We start from the raw sequence: 7226 nt of genomic DNA on the forward strand, positions 1-7226 counted from the left end.
GGATAGGGAACAACCACCAAAATAGAAGAGTCTATGACTCCAAATAACCAAGGATGTCCAGAATTCAATTGTAGATGAATTCTTTTATTTTTTTCAAGTAAGTAGCATAAGGCTCAGCAAGACAGCCAGCACGTTTCGATGTTGTATCCCAAGCTTCATCAGGGCTGTAATTATCAAGGTTGTTTTTTATATATAATTAAAAGCATAGGATTCATACTATATACTCTAAAAACAAGTTGCAAACTTGTTGAGGCAAAATGTATCAAACAAACCACATCAAATATAGGAAAGGGACACACCTTACAGAATCTAAACAATACAGGGCAAATCTATTACATTTGGTCAACAGTTCTATTATAATACAAACAAATTTAAAATCTGTCCATGTGTGGCATGGTACTTACATCTCGGGTATGTGTGACTGATGCTTCTTGCTTGGAAAACAGTGGTTACAATTAGCAAATCAAGATATCTGTGAATGGTAATTAAAATGTAAATATACGGCTGGTAATTACAATCTGTATATGTGTGGATTATTATTGTTTATGATCAAATAATTGACTTCCCTTCACAGATCAGTTGTCACTTGTGCACTTTCCTCTCTGCAGGTGGAGTTCCAGGACTGGCTGTGTCCTTTGAGGAAAGAGATGGGATACATTCTGGAGTCTAAACTCAGGGAAGAGGAACAGTATCACACCCTGAGGGTGAGTGGCAGCCGTGAGCCCTGTGCAGTTAAAGATCTGTCATTGTGTATGTGCCGGTCTGTACATGCTCCTCTCTAGGCTAGAGATTCAGAGAGACTTATTGTTCGCCCTGTAGCCTGGGTCGTGCCTCCACCAGATAAATGTACTGGCTAGAGAGACACGGTCTGGGCGGGTGGGGGGCTGGAGCCCACATCTTTACAAGGGTCTTCCTGAAAGAAGCATAAACAAGAATTACTCTCCCAACCTTTAAGTAGTAATCACATGGTTATGTGGCCTGTGCCAGAGAAAGTATGCATGGTTTGTAGGCATCTGGTTGTAAGTGTAACAGCCATTTGTGGGAGTGGTAACAGTCATTTGTGGGAGGTCATGCATCTGTGTGTTTGTGTGTGTGTGTGTGTGTGTGTGTGTATGATTTCTTAGTCATCTCTTTGTAAGCGTACACTTACCTGTGGCTGTTTGTACATGTCTGTTTATGGGTTTGTGTATGTTTGGGTGTGGAGGAATTTATGAGTATGTGCATCACTGGGTCAATTCATGCTACTATGTGAGTGTTTGTTTCACTGAGTTTGTGTTTGAATGTGTCTGGAATTATCTGTCAGTAAGTTTGTGCCGCAACCGAGTATGAATGTGTGTTTGCATTTGTCTGTGTGTCTTTAAACTGTTGTTTTGCTTCATAATCTGAATTCCAAATGTCTACTAAAACATTTCTTGATTCCAGACTCAGGACTACATTATTGACAGAGGGTGCTTACTATCTGCATGTCACTAGCCACAGAATATTGTCTTTTTAACATGCCATTGGATAAGTGGTGTACTGAGCATGACGAGGGGAATGTGTTATTGTAGTCAGTATTGTGTTGTTGGCCTTTTGTTGTTGAGATTTGTGCTTGTTGACCTTTGTGGGGTTGAGATTATGTCCTAAAGCATTGTGAGGGTGCCAGGTCAGTTTTAGGATTTTCTAAACAATGTCAATTTTATCTCATTGGATAAGAGATGTACTTCTCAACTAATTTCTAATTAAGAATAATGAAAGGTATTGATGGGTTTTTGAGAAATATTGGACCAACTTAGGTCCTGTGTCAGTGATTAGATCATGTTATTGATGGATTTGGAAGAACTGAGATGTAACGTCAGTGATTTTTTTCCTCTCCTTGATGGATTTTGTGTAAAACAGCTGATATCCACAGTCAGCAATTGCTCCCTTCTCTTGATGTGTCTCAATTGATGCTTGGATCAGCTGAGATCCACTGCCCATGATTATTTCATGAGTTGGGCTGTAGCACAATAAATAGCCCATAAAACTGTAATTAGGGAGAAAGCCAAATCCTATCTTGCCCATAAAAATGTATTACAAGATAGACATTAGTAATCGTAAAATAAATATACTCAAAATCTACTATGGAGACCTCAATTCTATGCAAATTAGAGATCTCCAAAGAATCTCTCCTTCAAATGACATTAGACACAGCTAGATTAGCATGGATAGCATCTCTATTGAGATATATGCGATGGCGACAAATCGGGTGAACTGTTGTACTAGTTGACACAGAGAGACCACCTCTAGACTAGCCCCCTCTATCGGAGACACTTACAGAATAATGAAGACGGACGCCTTTGAGATTGCTGATGTATTCACAGACCAATATCGCTCCTTGCATAGCTCCACGCCCATTCCCAAAATAGAGCACCTGCCTCCCCTGATAGGTGACCTTCCCCTTCAAGTTCTATCCAATGATCTTTGGAGCAAACCGGTAAGACGCAAGTCCAAATGGATTCCCTATGGTGTTCTTCCTGCAGATTGCATTGAATACGTCATCTCACCTGCTGTATGTTGGATGAAGCCAGGTTGAACATATCTCCGCCTGGAGATCTCCATTCATCTACAATAGCAGTTCTTTTTAAACCTTGCAAACCACCCGGTGTTTGTCAATTGTATAGGCCAATCTCATTAATTAAGTTACGGTCCTTGCCAATTCAACGGTATGCATACATACGCTGTATTGATGCCAATTTGTTTTTATATTTGAAAAATGTAAAATGAAAAATAAAGTTAAAAAAAGGTCTTTGCCAATGCATTGGCCGACAGGCTAATGGGAGTAATTGACTCCTTGATATAAAGAAGCCAAAATGGCTTCATGCCAAACAGGGGCACTAGTCGTTGCATCCGAAGAGTTCAGACTGCACTCACATGAATGGAGGACTTCTCTCCCCCTCTGCACTAAGGATCATTGATTTTGGAAAGGACTTTGATTCTCTGGACTTGCCCCCCATGCAGCATGTTCTTACTCAATTGAACTTCGGGCTGTAATTTCTTTTATACATAAATGTTTTACATGATCATCCAGTGGCCAGAGTTAAAATCAGTGGCGTTTTGTCCTCCTCATTTGATATCAAGAAAGGAACAAGACAGATACTCTTCGAGTTTCCTAACAATCTACCTAGCGGCTCTTCCTCTGCTGCTGCGGACCTGCAGTGACTTCGGACGTGAGGTCATTGTGATGCAGGAGGTAGAGCCTTTTGTGATACATGAATTGAGCAAGGCGCTTCACGAGAACTTGGTCTTTACCCACTAGGGATTTCACCGTTGAACGCAAGACTTTGGGCAAAAGTCACTTGAGAAACACGATTTCATGCTACCAGAAGGTGGCAGTTGCGGCATCGCCCACTGGTAAGGTAAGGTAAGGGTGGGGTGGGTCATGTGTTCTAATGAGCAGCATGCGTGTCTGGATTAATTGCTGCATCTGAATGCCAATGATTAAGAGGACACTCTAAACACGTCTGGCAGCCGGCGCTATTGATTTTAAAGCACGTTTCTTTTCTGAACGCACTACTGTATCGTGATAAAGAAGGTGCAGTAACAATCTACCTGGCGGCTCTTCCTCAAGGTTAACCTTTTGTTTGTGGAATATATATATCCATATCGTAATGGCGGTCGCAGTATATGTGTGTATATATATATATATATATATATATATATATATATATATATATATATATATATATTCCACTCCTTCCTGCTTCTCCAGGCTCGGCATGCAGGACACAAGGACCACCACACAGCTTTTCCATTATCTCCTTCTGTTTCTCTCTGGCATGACGCGTTTCGGGTAGAAACTACCCTTGATCACATATATATATATATTAATTACTTACTGGCGGTCGCCAGTAGGTAGTTATAGTTAGGACCTAGTTTCCATAGGAAATCCACAACATTCTATTTGGAATAACTTTGGCGCCGGTGGACGAATCTTTGTGAATTTCTCAAAGACAATGGCCTGCTCGGTTCCGCTCTTTCCCTGAAAGTTTGGGGGTGATTCGTTAAGTGGGGGCCGAGAAAAAAGGGGGGTCCTAAAACGGGTTTTCCCCAGGCAGTTTTCAATAGGGTCCTTTAGCCAGGGCTACAGCCCGAACGGCTTAACGGAATAACACGAAATTTGGCAGAGAGGTAGGGTTCTGTTCGCAGATTGTGCTTTTTTTAAATGGTGTAAATCCGTTCAGTAGTTTCTGAGAAAATTGCAAGTAAAATCATAGCGATATCTAGAGACTGAGTTCAGCACGCGTACTGAAATCTGTTCAATTACGAGCGCGAGCTGCATGCTGATTGGCTGTGAACTGTCTGTCAACACTCGAAACCAGGGAGTGTTGGCAGCCATCTTGTGCCTCTCTAGAACCGAGTCACAAGAAAACAGTAAAACAAAGTTGAGAAATAAGGAAAGGGGGTAGGGGGTAGGGTAGAGACATTCTTACCCTCTAGGCTTGTTCAGTGGGTCGTACATGGATGTTTAGGCTCTATTTTTTAAAGGAAAATCGCGGCGTACGTGTATGGAAATACGTACATTTACGAGCAGGAGCTGCATGCTGATTGGCTGTCAATACTCCAAACCAGGAAGTGTTGGCAGACATGTTGTTTGTCGGGTGAGGAGAGTCACAAGAAAACAGTAAAACATAGTTGAGAAATAAGGAAACGGGGCAGGGTGGAAAGATTCAGAGTCTATAGTGTTGGTCAGGGGGTGGTACATGGATCTTTAGGCTCAATTCTTATTTTTTTTAAATAAAAAAATGGTGGGGTACTTGTGCAGTACTTGTACGCAGTGGAAAAGGTGAAAAAAAAAAGTAGAAGTCCGTTTTATTCATTAGGTACCGGAGGGGGGGTAAATTACGGGGGCAATGTTTCTGCATAATGGGCGCTTGTAAGGTGCCCCGAGGACTGGGGAACAGCACTCCTCTGGTTTTATTTTGAAGTATGCAAGGGGGTTACGGTCGTACTCCCCGCAGTCTCGGTGAGCGGCACCCCTCGTGTCTTTTAAAAAAAAAAATGTTTTCAGCTCTCTCACTCTCTCTCTCTCTCTCTCTCCCCGTACATGTCGCGGGGAACACCACATTTCTGGGGCAGTGATATGTAAAATGACCTTCTAGCTCCGGGTACCTGCATTGTCTGGAGTTTTTTATTAATGTTGGGAGGGTGGGCGTGATAATACGTCCTTGTAAATTCCCATAGAAGCCTATGTTCTGGTGTTAACATGGGCTTCTATGGGATATAACAAGGCCGTATTATGAAGCTCATTATCGCCGTTTTATCTGCAGTTTCCTACCAATAAAACAGCGATAATTTTAACAACGGTCCTTGATAATATGCACCTAAGTTTACTGGTCAAAAAAAAGAGCAATGGGCCATATTATCAACAAAAGGCGATACATTATTGTCGCTTTTTTTTGGCAGGAAACTGCCGATAAAGCGGCGATAATGGGCTTGATAATATGTCCTTGTGAATAACCATAGCAGCCTAGGTTAACATCAGAACTTGGGCTGCTATGGGAATTTACAAGGGCCTATGTTTTTTTTATTAATGTTGGGAGGTAGGGCTTGATATTACGTCTTTGTTAATTCCCATAGATGCCTATGTTCTGGTGTTAGCGCCTTTACTGCGGGGGTTAATCCCCCGCTGTGCTGGGGAGGGAGGGGGGCATGCACAGCGCCCCCATGCGCATGACGAGCTGAGCTCGTCATGAGCTACAGCGCTCCTGTGCTCATGACAAGCTCAGCTTGTCACAGGTGTATTGCCTCCCGTGGAACGCTCCGCACAGCGGGGAAATTCTCCCTGCACCTGAGCGTTCCACTGGCCATGACTAGCTGAGCTCGTCATGAGCACCGGATTGCCGTGGCTCATGACAAGCTCAGCTCGTCATGAGCATGCAAGGAGCTAACATGGGCTTCTATGGGAAATAACAAGGCCGTATTATGAAGCTCATTATCGCCGTTTTATCGGCGTGTTTCCTGCCAATAAAACTGCGATAATTTTAACAACGGTCCTTGATAATATGCACCTAAGTTTACTGGTAAAAAAAAAAGCAACGGGCCATATTATCAACAAAAGGCGATACGTTATTGTCGCTTTTATTGGCAGGAAACTGCCGATAAAGCGGCGATAATGGGTTTGATAATATGCCTGTGTGAATAACCATAGGAGCCCAGGTTAATACCAGAACCTGGGCTGCTATGGGAAGTTACAAGGGCCTATTATCAAGCACATTATCGCCGCTTTATCAGCAGTTTCCTGTCGATAAAAGCGACGATAATGTATCGCCATTTGTCTATAATATGCTCCTTAATTTCTATGATAGTATGTAAAGCTTTCCTTTTTTTTTGGTGTAGCAGTTGTACTCTCTTCGCATGCTCAGCGTCGTTTTGAAGCCCACGTTTTCTTTTTTTTCAAGTTCAACAAGCAAACCTTTCTTTGTATCAGTTAGTAAATCTGTTGCTTTCTTTTCCTGGTTCGTGTGTGTCATCTGCTGCTGTACTTTTGTACAGTATTAAAAGTCATATTTTTTATATATTTATTTGAAAGGTAGTGCCGAGGCGCCAAACGTTGATTACGTACTCCGTCCATCGCCATTTTCATAGTTTCTCACCGTTGTTTTTATTATATCTGTTAGGTAGAACTCAGTAGTTTTCAATCTTGGTCTTGAATAACTTACTATAGTATTTCAACATTATTTTTATTGTGAGCGGTCATACACCTCCCCCACAAAATAAAGTATGTAGTTTTTATTAATTAACTTTTATTAAACAATAAATATAAACAAAACTCATTTATAGCTATATTAGAATGGAAAAAAAACTTAAACAATGTCCTAAACAAATTGTGAAATGGATTCCAAAAGGTGTCCGATTGGTAATCTGCAAAAGAAAAAAGAAAATTAGAGTTTAGAATCATGTAGATGTGAGCTAATGAGCTGAAGCAGTACGGGGCATATTATCAAGAACGGCGATAAAATTATCGCCGTTTCAGCGGCAGGAAACTGCCACTAAAGCGGCGATAATGGGCTTGATAATATGATGTTGTGAATTCCCATAGCAGTCCAGGTTCTGGTGTTAACCTGGGCTACTATGGGAATTCAGAAGGGCATATTATCAAGCCCATTATCGACGCTTTAGCAGCAGGTTCCTGCCGCTGAAACGGCGATTATTTTATTGCCGTTCTTGATACTATGTCCCTACAAGTTTTGGTAACTCTACTGTTT

Source organism: Lissotriton vulgaris, chromosome 4_1 (genome assembly GCF_964263255.1).
Source record: "Lissotriton vulgaris chromosome 4_1, aLisVul1.2, whole genome shotgun sequence".
In the NCBI taxonomy this organism is placed as follows: Eukaryota; Metazoa; Chordata; class Amphibia; order Caudata; family Salamandridae; genus Lissotriton; species Lissotriton vulgaris.